The sequence below is a fragment of the Lepisosteus oculatus genome, chromosome 10, assembly GCF_040954835.1.
Source record: "Lepisosteus oculatus isolate fLepOcu1 chromosome 10, fLepOcu1.hap2, whole genome shotgun sequence".
In the NCBI taxonomy this organism is placed as follows: domain Eukaryota; kingdom Metazoa; phylum Chordata; class Actinopteri; order Semionotiformes; family Lepisosteidae; genus Lepisosteus; species Lepisosteus oculatus.
The window spans coordinates 31,733,854-31,753,566 of NC_090705.1; the positions used below are offsets into that span (position 1 = coordinate 31,733,854).

The 19,713-nt window shown below is 37.0% G+C and overlaps 1 protein-coding gene across 6 annotated transcripts in view; it reads right to left on the reverse strand.

Annotated features, from left to right (window-relative positions):
- Positions 1–19,713, reverse strand: part of elmo1 (engulfment and cell motility 1 (ced-12 homolog, C. elegans)) — a 153,884-nt gene that overhangs the window by 19,339 nt on the left and 114,832 nt on the right. The window lies entirely within an intron of this gene.

The following is a 19,713-nucleotide window of genomic DNA, read 5'->3' on the forward strand; positions in this document are numbered from 1 at the left end:
AGCAGGTTTCACATCACTCAATTAGCATAGAGGGACCATAAAAACACTTTCAGCATCACCACAGTTGTTTTTAAAATGTTATGGTTTTGACTTTTATTTTAAAAAAAGGATCCATGCCCAGTGACATTTCAGCAGCAGGATCCTGACTGTGGGAGAACAAAAGGTTCTCAAAGCTTTAAAATGAGGATCCTCCCTTTCCATTGTAGTTCACATACTGAAATCAGGGGAAAAGCTGGCTTCCCTAGCTAGGAAGAGATCAGATCCCTTTATTGGCCATATACAATTTTTTGTTTAGAAATTTGTCTTTTCAAATACCCCAGCTTGCTCTCCATGAGAACACAGACAGGGAGAGAAGCTTGTGGTTAGAGCGCAGGGTCAGCCATTTATACAGCAGCCCTGGAGCAGTTGGGGTTAAGAGGCTTGCTCAGTATTCAAATGGAGTAGGATTCCTCTGCCGGCCGTGGGATACGAACTGGCAACCTTCCAGCCACAGGCGCAGATCCTTAGCCACAGAGCCACCACACCGCCCAAAATAGCATAGAAAAATAGCACAGAAGCCCCCCAAAAAATAGCATAGAAGCTTGTATCTGTATCCCTGCTTGCTGCTGGCATGAGCACCATGACAACCTTTTCACTGCTGACTCACGATTTTCCAGTTACGCAAACTTGCTTATGTGGCGGCATGTTTGCTGACCTGTGCCTGGATTTTCTTCTTTGGTGCTATTGTTTTGCTGCTCTGAGGAGCCTGTAACCTCAAGTGACTTGACGACAACCCAGAGCCCACTCACCTCAGGCCTGGACACCCAGCTTTCAGTGCTTCACTGAGAACCCCGAGCCCTACCAAGAGTTCTGTTAAAACCACAACCAAATGTTCTTAAATCCATAAACCGTGTAGCCACGGACCAGTGACCATAACCCCAAACGATGCACCTTATGTGATCACACAACAACCAAGTGCACGACACACCACCACCACCACCACGAATCATAATTACAACCAACACCTGTAACCAGCTCTACAGCCTTAACCAAGAGCATAATAATGAGCCCTCAAGATCCCCGTCCATTAGTCTTCCTTATAAACTGTCAAGAGTATTCTCTAGTGTATCGCTAACAGTGTCTGCCCACCTGGGAGAAGTTAAACTGCATACACACATTTGCCCTGATGCCTCTAAAATCCCGATCATAGCCAATGATCTTTTATATGGTCCTATAGATGTCTCAACCATGCAAAGACGGTTTCCTTATTATAAAGCTTTTAGTTAAAACTCAACATGATATAACAAATGGTTATCCTCTCAAATCCGGTCATAATCTCAAATCCTCTCAAATCTTGTCATAACTGTTATATTCATACCTATATATTCAAAGCCTTTATATACTGTATAACACAAGGCTTTAGCATGAGCATTTTTTATCAAAGGAACCACCACAAGCAGAAGCACATCTAAGATTTGAAAGTTAGATTATCTTTTCAGTCTAACTCTAGGCTAGCAGCAGAAGCAAACATATTCAATTAGTTATTTTCATGCACCTTATTCTGCAAGAATTAAATGACCACTAATTGCACTGAAGCCTCAACTGCATTTCCCACCGACAGTTCCTCATTGCTATTCTACCAGAACCCCTCTGTATGTCATTATGGGTGTGTTCAGACACAAGAGCCTGACCTTTCTGAATTACTCTCATTTCATCTGTTTTGGGGAAAGAAATCAGAGAATGAAACAGGGAAAAGGTCTGGCGTTTCAGGAGTACAGGAAGGAAACTGTGATGTGAGAAAATTCTATGAATTTTGAGCGGATTATGAAGAGAGGTTCACAGACATGATGAAGCTAGTGTGTGTGTCACATGCTGTGCCGTACTCATGATCAGAATACCAGTGTCCTGTGCAGAACAAAATCATCCAAAAAACATTCCATTAAATAACACAATATACTGATAAGAACCAACTCAAAATGCCTTAAGAAGGCTCATTTTGCAACACGACATAGCAAAAGAATAGTACAAAAGTAACAAGTACAACAAGAGACATACTGTTGATATTAAAGTCAATTTGCTGCTAATTTAATGATCTCTGTTAGTTTTTGTAATTAACCTTATAATTATATTATTTGATTTCCCAATGCCTGTTTGAATCCATTGCCACTTACAGCTTTTAAAGATCAACGTTGGGATTGCACAGTATTGACATATTCTAGTAAATATCAGTACAAACAAGATTTTACAATAATTAAACTGTGAATTGATCTGAAGGCTGCCGGACAGAGCAAAAGCATCTCAATATAACATTATCACAGTATTATATGAAAGAAGATGGCATACCACACTGATCTGCAAATGTATTTGTTGCCAAGTACGCAAATGCTACTCACCTCCTTACCGATTATGTTACATAGGTATTTTCATTAACGTATATTCACATGCTTTTAAATCAGAGCCCCACATATGATCAATCACATTTTGAATCACTATTATGGATTATGGATTTTATATTTTAAAACTACTGTTATTTGCACAAATACCCAAACAAAATGACTAAATAAAAAGTATTCTGAAAACCTGGTGACAGGGTTTCAAAGTTCACTGACAAATTTGGAATGTTTGTCAGTGTAACAGCATTCTGAACAGGTTGCTGTCAGAAAAATGGTTCATGCAGTTATGCAAATGTTGTCTCGCCTGAGATCAATCAATCAAGCCCAAGTAATAGCACAAATAAAATCACAAATAAAGTGTTCCAGATTATTGTATAAAATCATTCCCCTCTGCAAACAGTATTTTAATTGTCACCCAATACATGTAGTAATAAGTAATTTTCATATTTTTTTTATTACTAAAATAAGAAGCTAATACATAGAAAAACTTGGCGTCCTGCTCGTAGGTGACTAAAAAGCTCTCGTGAGAAAGGAGAAAAAAAAAAGTACTCTGGGGAGCAGAAAGATTCCTTCATTCCAGGTTTTGATTTTAAGATCTGCTGTGATATATTTAGAAATTAAGCTGCAAACTCTTCCGATTAATAGCTTCATCAACAAATACTTCCAAAATAAGTATGTCTAGTGCATATCAACCTTGTCATAATGCTAAGGTCTGCCAACACGAATTGGCTGGATAATACTAAGAAAAGATATGTGTGCTGAGAAGATTATACAACGCTGGCTGAAGTATTACAGGTCTTTACAAGTAATATAAAATGTGTCAAGTAGACCCTGAAACTTCTAACTGTGAATATTAATATTTAAAGGTCTATTTTTCCCCCATATAGAAGATAACACCTGCAAGGAATATTTTTTCTTTCATGTTCTCTGCATTTTCAAATGCTTCACAGGCTTCTGGTAAAGTAGCAACACTAATAAAACATATAAAAGAGAACAGCATGCAAATGTATATTAAATATATATTCTGCTTTGTGATTAATGTGTAAATTGCAAAAAGTCTTGGTCTTGTTTTTATTTGTCCAATTTGGCTATGAACATTACATTGAGCCTAGACTCAATGCATTTCTTATGAATGAAAAACAGAATAAATTATTTTTAGCAGTTCCATATTGATTTAAGTTTGTTTAATCAAAACTAGTTCTGTGTGAGACCCATGTACATTAACATGTTTTAAATGCCATTTGAAAGAAGCATTTTCAATCTCAAATTCAAATTCAGGCTCTGTTTCTGAAGACTACAGAATATAAAATGAAGAATCTTCCTTGTCAAGAGCAAATAATTAATTTACATATAAGCAGAGACAAGCTTTCAGTGCCAAAAGTCTTGATTGCAAGGGAAATTGCAGCTGCTTTTCAGGTACTTCTCAAGTAAAATTTCCATTAAAAATAAAATTCAAAATCTAAACGCTCAACAGCCACTCTAACCTCTTTTACTGATTCTGATATATCAAGACCTACACAAAACAAACCTAAAGAAAGCATAATCTTAACAGTTTTACATAAAGACAACTACAGTGTCTGTCTAAATCTACAGTACAACTGCACAAAAAGACATATTGTCACCAGTTTTTCTGACCCCTAAACAAGGTTTCATGGAATGTAATGACTGCTTATCTCTTGGTATTTACAAAAACTGCATAATGGATAATCTTCCTCATGGTCAGTTTCCATAATGCCCTTTTTACTCATCACGCCACCAAATATACTCGTTGCTATGCTACAGAGACGTTTGGCAGCATATGTTATTCTCTCTCACTAAGGGACACAAAATAGAGCCAAATTAATATACAGCAAGCTTTTTAAGTCTTTTCTCCTTTGAAACTTTAATCGCAGGCTTAAACGACTCTTTCAACAGAGTGCAGTTTCTAATCAAAAACAAATTCCAGACATACAACTTGGAAATGGTCTATTTCTCGGAAAGTTCAAAATTTGTAACTGACAATCAAATTAACAGAAGCTTCGCCTTACTAAGTGATTCAAGCTTTATTTCTTAAAAAAAGGGGAACAAACTTGTCACAAATACAATAAATGTAAAAAATGCGGCAGTGTTTGAAATGATAGATAATCCCATAGTTTATTTTTCAAGACAGACTTAGTGTGATGCCAGCAGAAGAAAAATAGCCTAGGCTAACTACAACCAAAAACAGTGCACTAATCATGAGCTACAATAACTCTCATATTCCGTTAATATACGCTCTTTATATGAGGGGCACAAGGGGGAATAAAATCTGTCTGAAATAATTTTCTGGGTTCAATTATTTCCTTCCAAACAAAGGCAGTGAGCACACCAAACCTTCCCCCAATACGTATAATCTACATCTGTAACCATCTTGACAAAGGCTTCAAGAGTTATTGGAGTTTGCCCTTTGTTTGCACTTGTGTGTTTCTAGATCACAAGACAAAGTTAATTCTGTACTACCTTGTACTTTTAAGCCTTGTGGCACCCACTGATAATTTCATTCTTGATTATATCCTTTATGACATTAAACCCAAAAGAGAGACATTATATATAATATAAAAATTGTACTTGGCTAATACAGAATATAATTAAAATGCAATAATGTGATCAAGGAATTTAAAAACATTGCCCCCTACGTCTAAGTTGTTCTTCTGTAATATTAAAAATATATTTTAAAATACCATTTTAAAATCTTCCTCTGTAATGTGTCCCACATCAAAAGCTTTCTGGTAACTTCCACTGTTGCTCACGATTTAACAACAACAACAGCAGGTTTTGTTTTCATAGTCGTGTAATAGTTGGGTCTCAGCAGCACACAGTACAAAAAAGATGAGCCAAAGCGCTGTTTCATAGTTAAATTTTTAAAGCACTCTTCTTCCCTCAAGACACGTCCTCTGGCCTGGTCAATGCCTAAAAAACAGTGCTGGAGATCAGCCTGTGCCCGTGGTATTTCAGCAGACACACTGGCTCCAGTGATCAACCTGTCTGGATTAAACTGGGTGAAGCACTTCACTGGTCTGATTAAATAGGCACCTCCAATTATCTGTTCATTGTTCTATGCCAATATTATCCCTTGGAAACACTGTGAATGTAAATGAGTTCGTTATAAGGCCAATAACTGAAAATCTGACCTTTTAAACATTCATAACATGCAATTTTACGAATGTTTAAAAGATGAGAAAAGATGACAATCCATAGCAGACAATCAAGGTAAAATGACTTCTTAATAAATGTAAATGTGTGTGAAGTGGAACATATTAAATAGAATAAGCAGTCAGTGATCTGTCCAGAGCCTTATGCACCCTGCGGCTCCAAACCAAACATTTGAAGAAAACCTCTTTCTGCAATGCTACACTTGTGAGTCAAGTCGTAGCATTTGAAACAGAATTACATATTTTTTTACACATAAATCTGACCTTTAAAAGTACACAATCTAGAGTCTGAAAGCAAAACAGGACATTTAGTCTTGATAAATAAATGATGATATTTTACATTTTTATGCATGGAGTGACATTTAATGATCTTAAAGTATACACTTGCACAAAACACCCTGAGCTAATAAAGTTTTATGGTGAAAAATATGTAACAATTCTAGAGACACCCTTCCTAGGTTAGTAGTTACCTGATTAGATGATTTTTTAACTGCTTAACTGTTAGATATCAGTTAATTAACAATTCATATTTCCAAACTCTTTTTAAAATAACCAAATCTCGCTCCTATCAAGTCTGTCAAATATTTGTTCAGCATATATACATAAATGAGGAAGTGCTTAGTTTTTGAGTTGATGGTCTTTGTGGCTTTTTAAAAAAAAAACCCAACAGATCAGGTTGATGGTCTTTGTGGCTTTTGTGGCTTTTTAAAAAAAAACAACAGATCAGGGGTTATAAATCTGTAATAAAACAAAATGTTTGGCCGCTACAACCGACTTTGCTACCTCCGAGTGTATCGAGCTGACAAGTAAAAGGGGCTCTTGGGAAGCCGCATCCAGAACTGCTCACGAGAAATCCGAGATTTTCCCTTCCAAAGTGGGAGCTTAAATGAAAGTAGGAAACTATGCGGGGCTCTAATTAAATTTTGAAAATGAATAGAAATACAGGACGAGTGAAAACCTGAGAGGAGAATTGCATGAGCGGGATTCATAGCTGTTGGAGATGTTCAATATGCTCAGCTGGATGAGCCCACGGTGGTACTGTAAGATACTGTACGTGAAGGAGCAGCGAGAATCACACTGGCTTACAGGAGCTGAGGAGGAGATTCACGCTCAAGTGACTCAGGCAAACAGTCACTTCTACAAGGCTGAATATGCATGAATATGAATTTTAACAAACCCTCGCCCGAGGCTTTTCACTATGCTCTGGTGAAAACTACTAAAGACAAGAGCTTCTGATTTCTTTTTTCATGTTCCCCATAGAATAGCGAGCAGCTCAAAAGAGACCATCAGCTCCATTTAAGACATCAACAGCAGACTTGCTGTTACATAAAACCCGGTCCCCGTTCTTTAAGGAAAGAACTACGAAACGAAAAGCAAATTTAAGTTTTTGGGAGCCCCATAGTCTTAGTCCAAGGAATCCAATAGACAAGAAGGTGAGGAGGGAGAATTATGGATTGTAAAAGACAGCTGCATTAGCAAACACATTAACAAAGCTGAGTCCTCAGGGAAATGAAGGGAACAGCAGGCAGCAACACCAGGTTTGCCTATGTACAGTGCCTATGATCTACTTATTCCTCTGCTCACCTTGTAATGTGCTGATTCCCACTGACAGATCATGGTGATCCCTTAGGGTGCGAGCCTGAGGACTAGTCCTCAGGCCAGTTTCAAACAAAGCTGCAGGCAGCCAGTGAGAACTGAATGGCAGACAGATGTGCCAAGACTGCAAGTCCCCAGGTACAATGTTCACATGGCCTTAATTGAAGTGACAGGATATCAGGTGTCTGCAGTTTTTCAGATACTGTATATCATCAAGAACTGAATACAAGCAGAGATTTCATTCCATTTTCTACCCACTTTATCCAGTACAGGGTCACCGGGGAGCTGGAACCTATCCCAGCAAGCCATAGGCGCAAGGAGGGATACACACACCAGTCCATCATAGGGCAAAACAATATTTCTGTAGATAATATAATGTTTATAACACAGACACAGGGCAACACAGTGGTCAGCATCGCTGGGCCCTGGGTCCAATTCCAGACTTGGGGTTCTCTCTGCATGAAGTGTGTATGTTACTCCTGTAATTGTGTGGGTATACTCCTGTTTCTTCTCACAATTCAAAGACATACTGGTACGTTAATTGGCTTCTGTTATAATTTGCCCTGAGGTGAGTGTATCTGTGTCTGTCCACCCTGTGATGGACTGGTGCCCGTTCAGGATGTATCCTACCTAACACACTTTGTGTTATATGTTAATCTTTTCTCATATTATTCATATTCTAAAATTTATATTCAGTCTTTGCCTTTCAATTTCACTTTAATTTTATCAATGCACTTGGAAAACCCAACCATAATCAGCAGCCTTCATGTATTGTTCAATGACCACTACAGTACAATGCAAAGTAGAATAAATGTATTTTTTCTATTGCCTATGTTTCCTTCCAGTTTTAAATTTCACTTTATTATCTTCCTGACAATGGTGTGAACGTAATACATGATTAATCACTTATAAGACTGGAATGGTAGTAAACACAAAACAGAGGTTTATTTTTATCTTTTGGCAAACAAGTTTAGGATAATGCATTTCATACAAAAAAATGTAATTGAAAAGCAAGACTTAAAGAACCATTGGCTCACATATTTATGAAGCAAACTCATAACATTTTTTATATTTCCTTATAAGTGACCCTCTGTTTAGTTCTAGTACTTGTTTCCACAGCCTTATGTGTGACAGAAGTCAGATTTAATGTTCTGTAATTACGTGGATCACTTTGTCAACCTTCTGGGTATGGGAACTACACTACCTCTGTCTTGAATGACTTGAAAGAATTACAGAAATGATTCCTGAATAACATCTCATTTTCTTAAGTACAATTATTAAGACATTATTGGGTCCTGGGAATTTATTAATCTTGAGTGCTGAAACACTGCTGCCTCTTCTATATTAACAGTTATTTTAAAAAGAATTTTGTCCTTACACTAGGTGAGGCATGTTGTTGATTGTTTCCTTAGCTAATACATTGTGAAATACGAATTTAGTACAGTATATCAGACATTTGTCTTTCATTGTCTTGAACACCCTGAAGGGCTGTTTTACTTCCTTTGTATTTAACAGTAATTTTTACTTAGCAGGAAATCTAAGAATTCTAAAACGGCAGAGACAATAACAAAATGTTAAAAGTACAGCTCGGAACATACACTATAAAATGTTATAATAAAGATGTAATATATCTACTGGCTGTCAAAGTGTTTGGAAGACACAAGTAGCACCTTGTCTTTTACAAGCAAGAGATTAAACAACCTTATCTTTCTGTTCTCTGAACATAAAAAAACAACTCCAGGCTACTAGATGTAATTTAAAAAAATGCCAACGATGAATAGGCTTTTATATCTTTGACTGTTTTAAGTTTATTTCTCATTGTACCAAAGGGAATATCTGTAACAGATTTTTTCCTTGAACCTGAAATTAGCAGATGACTATTTAGCTGCTTATCACAAAAGTAACTAAAATACAAGTCTACTGTATTACTTTTTAATTTAAAGCATACCACTGTTCTAATAGTTTGAGGGAGGCAGTATTAGGCATGTGCACTCAGATTTATTTTTCTTAAAGAACAGTTAGCTTTCTCCTGACAGAAATCTCTTCGAAAAGAAACATTACAATGAAAAGTTAGTCCTGGAGGATCTGCAAAATGAAATAAGGCTTGTACATTGAAGTATGTAATGGTATTTTGAAATTACAAGATAAAGGCATTTCAGTTTTCAGAAGATATATCTGAGTTTTTTCCAAAATACATTAAACCACAAAAGCAAACTTGAACAGAACACAAAATGGGGTACCAATTCTTTCTTCAGAGGTTTTATGACAAAAACTAACATTAAAATAAAACTGCTGTATCAAGCACAGCCAGAAGCCCAGTAAGAGTAACTTAACTCACAGCACTCCTTAACATTTGAAATGTTAAGGTTGTTTACTACAAAATGACACTATCAACATCTGATGTAGAAGAAGGAAAAACATCAACCTTTTACCTCAGTTATTAAAAGTTCTGTCTTGACTGACTCTCCAGTTAACACTGAATGGATGATTACTCAAGCATGCCATTTGTATTAATCGGAATGGTGTAGTCTCTTACAGGTCTAACAAGGTACCTTTAAAAGATCTCGCGCTAATCAAAATGCACAAATAACCAGCTTGAATATAATTACTTTTGCTGAATATTTGCACAGTCTGCCAAACGCAAACAAATATGCTTAATTATAGCTGTGGAAAATGAAATGCACTCAGTGGCGGATGACAGATGAGCCCTACGAAGACTCTGCAGCAGGACGTAGGCTTGAATACAGATGTACTTTTCAGGGGTTATTAATCAATTTTATTCTATTAACCAGGATACCTTTACCCAGGGCATGACGTATGGACACACTAAATGACGACAGCTGGGAGATAATACTCATAATAGCTGCAATACAGGCGTCTTCTTACTTATCCTTGAGTCGTGCGTTAATCTTCACAATCCATCTGGTCAGGCAAGTATATTACTACTTTATTAATGCTTGATTTGCTTGCCACAGACAGATAAACAAAAAACTACAACAAACAGATGACAGATAAGGATGTGACCGTTTTCTTACAAGGCAACATGGACCCTAGTTTCCATGCAAGTTCACAAAACACAGAGGGCTATGGGCTTCTATATACAGTAAACCTCTGAAGGTGACAGAAACCTGACAAAGCATTAACCAGATGCAGTCAAGTGCTACTGGTTCCATTTTCAGCCCTTTGTTGCACCTACAGTAGGAGGCTGAATCTTTGGCATTTTAAAATGTGAGAACAGTCCCTGTGCTGGCGGTTTGACGTGGTGAATAAGCTCAAGGCCATTTTCAAACAAAGAACCGGCATCGATATCTCATTTGGCACCTCTGCCGCTCAACCTACCTAATCTCCTGTCAATATTATCTTTATGTGCTGTCGATAATCAAGATGGAGATCATTACAGGCATTATGACCAGCAGCAAAGGAAATGTCAAGTGGACATGATGAATCAAACTTGCCTGGGAGTTGAGATGTTACAAATATTGGAAAACAAAACCAACAGAATTTACAATTTCTCCATTGATATGCTGATGATATCATTAATTATTTTTTTAACAAATGATCCCAGAATTAATCCCAGATATTTATTTAATATATTATAAAATATATACACTATTGGTATTTGTTAACCTGTGGAAACCTAAACACGGGCTAGGAGACTTTGCAGGTATAGTATATATAAAGGCATTCTTAGCTTATCATATTGTTAATGAAAAATATTTGCATTTAGCCAACTTTAATTTTTATCAGTTAAATGCAGCAATTCCTAATAAAACAATGTAACTAAATCAGAACAAGGTATATCTACAATCTATCTATATCTATTTTTCTTAATGTTAGCTCCATGAGTACATACATTTGGGTAAATCCTAATACAGAGACACACATTTATTAAACATCTTTATTACCAGATAGCTTTAGCTCAGAAAGTATTCCATGCTGCATTCTAAAAGCCAAAATTAGGAACTGCTGTATCTCGCCCTCACTTAATTGCTACAATCAACCTAAGTAAAGCTCATCTTCCCCCTACATCCCTCCCAAAAAAGAGGTTAATAGAAACTCTGATCTCTAGGATTATTATTGTACAACATTAATTCAAGGTCCTGAGGAAAAGCCATCTCTTTGCTTCATCGCGTGTGGAGCATGATTCACACATGGCCAAATCTCTACTCTATCTGCCTCCAAGATAATGACAGGATATGTGAAATTAAAAACACTGCCGAGGAAGCTATTCTATGGAAGATGCCAAAGTCCATAAAGTAAGACTGATTTTTTAACTAATTCTAAACTAGTTTAGCTGATTGAACCCATTGCTTTAACTATGTTTGACTTTAGGCAGCAATGCAGCTCAGCGGCATGGAGGTTTTCCCTTGAGCAGAACCACACGTGGACGACTGAAACATCTCTGCGAATCAGGAAAACAGGTGGATGCCCTAATAAAGTAAGGCAAAGATTGACGTGGAAACTTGTTTGTGTGCTCTAAGGAAAAATGATTTAACAAAAACTGGAATCTGCTTATCCAATACTGGGGTAGTTGGAGGAACTAGGGCCTAACCCGGGAAGCAATGGGCGCAAAGCAAAATACATCCTGGATGGGACACCAGTCCATCACAGGGTACACACAGAAACTAAAAGGCACACACTCACACCAGGGCTGTTTTTGTTTTTACAGAAAACAAATAACCTACCAGCAAGTCTTTGGACTGTGGGAGGAAACTGGAGCATCCAGAGGAAACCTATGAGAACATTCTGACTCCAAGCACATAGCATCCCAGAAAATTAATCGAGGGCCCCAGTGCTGTGAGGCAGCAATATTAACCACTATTCCTACAGTAGATGTCCCCCCAACACTAATCTTGTGAAGTTATAACACTTATACTGTACGTTTTTACATTAGAACTTAGGAAAGGTATGACAGGAGAGGAGGTCTTTCTGCTCCTCTTGCTCATTTGGAAGTTTTTAGTAGTTAGGTCAATTTAAAATTTGTATACATCAAAAGTTACCCAACTTACTTCAGGAATCAAATGGCCTTACGACTCCTTGACTCTGAGCTTTCTTGAAGACAAACCAACAACACTTGATATTTGTGTCTTTACATGGCACTTGAATGTTATTCCTCATATATCTCCCTCAACAAGCCTGCCCAGCTATGCTGCTCTATATGAAGACGGTACAATACATAATGCCAGGCAAGTGAACACCCCTATCTGGTTTTCTGTAACCACAAAATAGTGCAGATTATGGCCTGTTTTCATTACTTACTTACATAACGCTTCTAGTATATTCTGCTCATGAAAACAGCAAAATAGCAAATAAAAATGTGTCTTGTATCAGTAAGATATAGCTCTGGAGAGAGACAGATGACTTTATCTTTCCTTTTGGCTCCCATGATAATAGTCTGGGTCCAAGAGAAGGATTAAAATGCAGTAGCAATAGCACAGCCCTCAAGATTGAGTTGTACTTTATTTATTGCAACAAGTCTTGTTACACTTAAAATGAGAGTGAACAGTGCGAGATCCAACACTACAAAGCCACTTGTTCAAATTTCTTGCTCCGCCATATTGTATGAATGTCGAGCTATATATTTTATTATTAAATGTTTTTAGTTTAATGGTTCTATGAACAGGAAGGCAAGACAACAGCAAAAAAACAGTGGGTGTCAGCCTTTGGCATATGTTTCGGTCAAACCATATACAGTAAGTAGCTGATTAATTTTTATGTGGGCTGTATCCAAAATTTAGACAGTGCAGTGGTTTTACTTTTCTGCTGGTTATGCCCAGGAATGTTGGGCAACACCAAGGACCAACCCCCCTTGTCACCCATGTACTGTACAATGCTGAGAAGAGGCCCATTATGGAGTTAACTACAGTATAGCTTCAATACATCTCTCAGGTGTGAATCAAAAAGATTGGTTGACAGACTTCTGTAATCATTGAGCAATCAGCAACTCACAACGATAACAAACTAGAAAATATTCCATATTATGTCATTCAATATTGCAGAAACATAAAAACGAATTCTAAACCCTGACGATAGGTGAATGTCAAGGTAGGCCAGACACCTTTCTTATTTTCCAATAAATCTGATGACATGATCTGACATGACATGACATGATGACATAATCTGAGCCTGGGAGAACTCCAAAAGATGAAGGAGGCATAAGAGTAATTAGTTAGTGTGATGAAAATTTTAAAAAAAAAGTTTATGTGAAACCTGAAATCCAAATGAGCCTTTTTATCTCGAATAAAGTTACTGACATTAAAGAACGACAACTGTAATTGAACGGAAAGTGTAGAGTGACCTAACCTGAAAACCTGAAAGATGTGAGTTTTAAAGGCATACACAGAAACACCAAAGTGTTAAGTCTAAGTGATAAAATGACACATACAGTAACGCTTTTGAAAAAAAACATCAAGGTCCACTGCTTTAACAGCTGTATTAGCCGATTTTTTGAGCTGTAATATTTTTAATTCTTTTAATGTCCCACAACAAATCATCGTCACTTTCTGCAAGTTGTAACAGAAATTCTGCACTTGAAACAGACCCTGTATTTTATCAGTCAAATCCTATCATTGCTTAAGTCTTCCTCCAGTGCTGTATTTTTAATAGAAATGATCTGACCCAGCTAATATGACTAACCCATTATAAATAGAAATAACCCAAAATGCTTATTAGTCTTTCTGAATTCTCTCAGTCCCCTTCTCAAAATATCAAATATAAAAAGCCTTTCCTTTGCTGTATAAATATTTCAGAATGCTTTAATGTAATGACCTTTCTGTCTCGGCAAGAAAATGAGCAAAATCAATTGTCATGGTCAACTCAAGAGGTTTTTGAACAAAGTAGCAAACCTCGCCTTCAAACAGTCCAATGAGGACCAATGCCTTAAAGTCAAGTCTGTCAGTGATGAAGCAACACATACATACTCAGGAAATGTCAAGACCTCATTAATCCAAACCCCACTAAAGAGTAAACCACTGCAGATTCAAGTACCAGTCAGATGGCATTGTTAATGAACAGGTGGTAGAATATACCGTGTGGTGAATATTTGTCATTATAGTTTTCGAAGCTAAACTAATGCACTGCTTATTCAAAACAAATTAGAATCAGGGAAAATTACTAACCATAACTGAAGTCTATTAATAATCCTATTATTCCTAACTGATCTCATTACAAACTACAGTGCTTTGCATAAATTAGGCATGTTTTCAGTCCCACCACTGTCTGCACAGTGACTGCAATATTTCTTACGCTACTTTGGTGATTTCACAGTTAGAATTGGTATTCATACCTGAAGTGTGCATCAACAGCTGAAATAAAACGTGGATTCATTTTGGCTTGTTTTAGAAACTAGGTGGGAATTTGGCTGTAACATGGGTTTTACTAACACTATGTGAGAAGTTGTGAGCAAGGATTTTAAAAGTAAAAGGTACATTGCGGTGAAGGCTTTGTTTAATTGAGACTGGACATAACCTAGGAACCTAGTCTCACATGCACACATCGCATTGTGGAAGGCAGGGCTGAGACCACCACCATGGTAACCAGTATGCTGTACACAAAAACTACACATTTTATAATCACTGCTGGTGTGTACAATAGCTTCTCAGATGTAATATTTGTTTGGTCTTGCATACGACATGCACTGCATATACTGTATAACATGATGTGCTTCTGTCTGTTTTGTAAGGTGTATGGTAATAATTAACATCCATTTTTCTAACTATTTAATCCAATTCAGGGTAACAGGGGCAGCCAGAACCTCTTCTGCCAAGCAATAGGCACAAGGCAGGGTACGCACCAGTCCATGGCAGAATAATTAACATTTCTGTTCTAAGTGTATCATTAAACTTTGTGGTTCACATGCGACAGTGCATAGAAATTCTATAGCAGTTTAGTCAAATGATTGAAAGAATCTGCTATATAGTTGTAAATCACTGTAGAAAAATACATACTGTATGTGTGCCAGGCACTCCTAAGACCTCTTCCCCAGTACTGCATGAGAGTTATTCAGACAATTGGGCTTCTAGTTTTACATCATTACTTCTGAGCACAAAGATTTATCTACTTTAAGAATACATTTTTTCTGCTCACGTCCCATCCCAGGTACAAATGTTTGTCTTCCCCACACCTCCTTTGGTGGGTGACAGCTCGGCTGACATGCTTCTTGGCTGGCATGCAGCGTGCAGAATTCATCAATAGATGCCCAAACACTACTGACGCAGCTCCCTCGGGATTTTTATTTTAAACCTGAACATCTCATTATTTATAGAAGCTTGTTTATACAAAGCAAATATTTACCTGCCAAAGCTGTCAAGACCATACAATTGAAGTACAGTTTTCAAAGCACATTCACCATGGCAAGACGCTATCGCCCATTTTCGGAATCAACGTCGAGATTCAGGGAGAGCATCACAGATTGCACATAATGAGTTTGCAGCACAGGACGAATATATAGTTGAACTTTGCCGAATGCAGTCATTCCTCATTATAAAAGGCCCGTTCTTTAACAGCTGTCTCTGCTGTTTCAGTGATTTGACCAACTTCCCACAACTTTTAAACTCCTGGTTATAGCAATATTTGTGAATTAATACTTAAACTGTACAGAGACACAGACATACAGTAACAATGGTAACACTTTGTTGAAACACACATATGTCAATTAACAGTTTAGAAAGTAAGTAAAACAGGATTTTCAGAAGTGAATGAGAATGTTTACAAATACTGTAAAAAGCAAACTGCTCAACCCATTAAGCCCATTTATTTGCAGGTAGTTAATTGCTCTCACCCATCTTTTTGTTGAAAAAAAGCCAGAAATCAACTTTCACAACATGGCTTGGTAGCTTGTGCAATACCTAAAAAAAAACCTTTTGCAGAAAATAGAAAGAAAATCGTAGAAAATCACTTAGTCGATCCTAATGTGTGTCACATGCCATTGTCAATCTTCAGTCGGCAGAACTGAAGTGCATTAGTACAATGTCACTGTCTAACTGAGACTGGGATTCCCCAAGTGCCCCTACTTATCTAAATTAGAGGTTTCCATAGAAATAGCTCTACTCTCTTGAAATCTATGGGTTTATATAAAGAAATGAGGCATCTCTTTGGAAACTTCTTAGTCATTGTAACAGCTTTAGGTGACTATAAAGTGTCTCTTACAGTTCAGATAAAGTGTGTGACACCTGGCAGAGTAAACACTTCTAGCTTCAAACTAGAGGGGATGTTTGCTGAGATGTGGGGGAACCCTTAGCAAAAACAAGTGTAAAGACTAAGTTTTGGATTAATGATTGTCAATGAGTGGTAGTAAACACACCAGATATGACCACATAAAGAACATGGAGAAGAGGAGGAAAAGAAAAGAGAGAAGAGGGGATTTGGAACTTGAAGCTTGCACCAGATGAGAGCCCTTACTTCATGATCCTCCAAACGAAACCTCACTGGAGCTAGTTCAAGTATCTAAACCTTGCTAGAGATAGCTTTCTATTCTGTGTTTTTAAGGAAGTTGGGTTTCCTGGGTAAAAGATACCTCGGTTGGAGATGCCCTTCCTCCTTAGGGTGCATTTTTATAATAGTTTAATACTTAGTAGAAGTCTGAGGTTTTTCTGAGGCCTCTGATACGACTTGTTTGTACATTCTGTAAATATAGTAACTTGTGTGTTGTGTGTTTTGTTGTTTTTGTACAGTCATTATTAATAAATATTTGTTTAACCATGCATGCCTGGGTTATTACTCTTTTCACCAAAGTTGTGCCAGAAAGCAAACAACTGTGCCTCTAATTATACCAAACGTTTTGGTATATTCTGGAAAAATCACTTACAAATTGGGGGTTATGGCTAATTATTTTACTTATTGACTAAACCTTATGGTAAATTCCTGATTTTCACCATTTGTAACAGTCATCTATAGGTTATATTCATCAATGCAAAGCTGCACAAAAGCCTTAAAGTCAACTGCATTGGGTATTTACTTGGCCAGGGTATGCATTTTCTTGTGATGCATTACTCATCAGAACTGCACTTGTCCTCTAATGTGTTTTACAACACTTCTCTTTTCTAGTTTTGATATGTATCCAGCTTAATTCTCCTTGGGAAATTAAATTTCACTTCAAGGCAGTAGTGCTAAGCCAATTTCATCTGTTCACTTAGACCCATGAGAGATTACTTTTTCCGATGAATGCTTGAAACACCAGGTGTTTTACATAAACTTCAAACCTGAGAAAAAGACAAAAGAAGCTTAAGTATGAGTGTGCTAAATACACACAAAGGCTACAGTAACACTTTATAGGAAATGAAATCCAACCAAATGGAACGTCAAATTCACGGCCATCTTTTCTTTCCCCTCACCCCAAGTGGCATCATTAATTTTGAGTCACGGATAACAGCCTGTGCAAAAATTCCAAAAGATAATAGATTGGAAGGTTTAGGTTTTGGAAAAATCCCATGTTTATAACCCTTTCTTGTAGGTTAATGTTTATCCTGCCCCATTCCCAAAAGAGAAGCAAAATGCATGACTCCTGAAAAGTTTCAATCTAGAATCGTTTCCAGAATCTCCCTCGCAGCTTCTGCCATATTAAATTTAAAATTATAAAGAGTGCATTAAGCAAAAATAAAAGTTTTCTTCAGGTGTTGTTTCCATTACATCCTGAGTTTATAGTTATTTGAATTTTGCTTATAACATTGGCACTGACTGCGCACTTTTTGAACTCATTTCATTTCATCTCATTTTCTACTTTGCGGATGCGGGTGAAGAAAAATAATAACTTTAACTTTGTTAACTCCAAGTGATGTGGCACTTGAAAAAGCCATTTATTATGAGATGCTCTGTGCAAAAAGGCACTTGTGATTCCTCTGGCTTTTATTTTAAGAGAAAGGCGAAAGCACAACATAAGCATTATTGCAACAACTCCTTGTGCTCTCAAAAATTGTCAATGATTGCTATTCGAGTGACTGGGGTACTCTGGGTACTCAATTTTAAAGTTTATAGAGAAATATCCTTGAAAAACTGAGAAATACTGCTTTTCACTTTCACTAAAGAAATAACCTACATCTACATTTACCTAACTTTACTGTGTTGAACACATCTGTAATTATTCTTTTAGTGATTTAGTGATTATAACCTATGGGTTAATATTTTAAAAATCAGGACACAAATTTAACTCAACACAGTTCTCCATTTGAGCTGAAATCATACCTAGTGAGAAATTACCTGCATGTTTTTTTTTAATTAAAGGTTCACGTGGATGTCTTTGTGGTTTTGTGTATATCTACAGTATATTTCATAAAATCATTACATGATTGTTTAAATGGAAAATACTTTTCACAGCAGGGGGTTAAAGCCAAACACTACCTTCGATTTTAGCAACTTTATCAGTAAAATGCTGTCTGATTTGAAGTACCCTAACACATAAAAAAACACTTTCATTTTATGGCATAATTAAGAAGAAGAATGTTAATTCGCTGACAATTAAGATCCTGTGAAATTCACTGGTGATAAGTGGTTTTCCAAGTGCAAATACCTTAAAATGTTAGACTTGTTAATTAGACAAAACATTAGCATTTAACAAGGCAGATTTTGTTTCAGTTGCTAAAGGTTCACAGCGCCAGCACAGATGATTAAGAAAAAGCTGTAAATTAGGCAACTTTTTATGAATGAGATATAGTAATCATTTCCCTTATGTACTGCTGAATGTACAATGTACGGTGGAGAGCATGCCAACCAGCTGCATCACAGTCTGGTACGGCAACTGCACCACATCCGATTATAAGGCACTGCAGGAGGTGGTCAAAACTGCCCAACACATCTTCAGCAGTGCCTTACCATCCATCCAGGAAATCTACAACACCAGGAGTTTGAAAAAAGCAAAACCAAAATTACTCCAGTCATAACTTGTCTGTCCCCCTACCATCTGGTAGAAGGTTCCGGATGCTCCAGTAGCACACAACAAGACTCCAAAATAGCTTCTTCCCCAGAGCCGTCATGCTGGTGACGCCACCACTCCCTCCCATCATACTATGATCTTTCCTCACTTCTTCCTGTACCCACAATGACTGTACTCCTACACCACTACATACACGACAACTGAATGTAAGCTGAAATTGTACTTAAAACTGTACTAGTTGTACTACTGAGTAATCGCCATATTATTTTACACTGTTATTTCACTATTTGCACTATATATTACATTGTTATTTTGCACTGCAAAGTATTCCCTTAGCCTGTTTTTGTCCTGTCTGTATACTTTTCTATGTTTGCGTATTTGCAGTTTTTGACAATTTTGCACTGGCATCATACCGTTGTTTACACTGTTATTGTTATTGTATTTCTGTCTATTGTCTTGTCTGCTGTTCTATTCATATACCACACCTGAGAGACTAATGAGAAACACTTTTCACTGTACTATGTACCCGTGTAAGTATAATGACAAAGTTGAATTGAATTGAATAAGACAAAATATTTTACTCATCCAATCTAGCTAAACTGAATTCAAGTAAATGACAGTATTAGGACTAAAACTACCGCAGTCATTTCCAATCTGACACAGGCTGTTGTCTGTGCTGGTGTCTCAATGCAAATAAATAAATTATTTA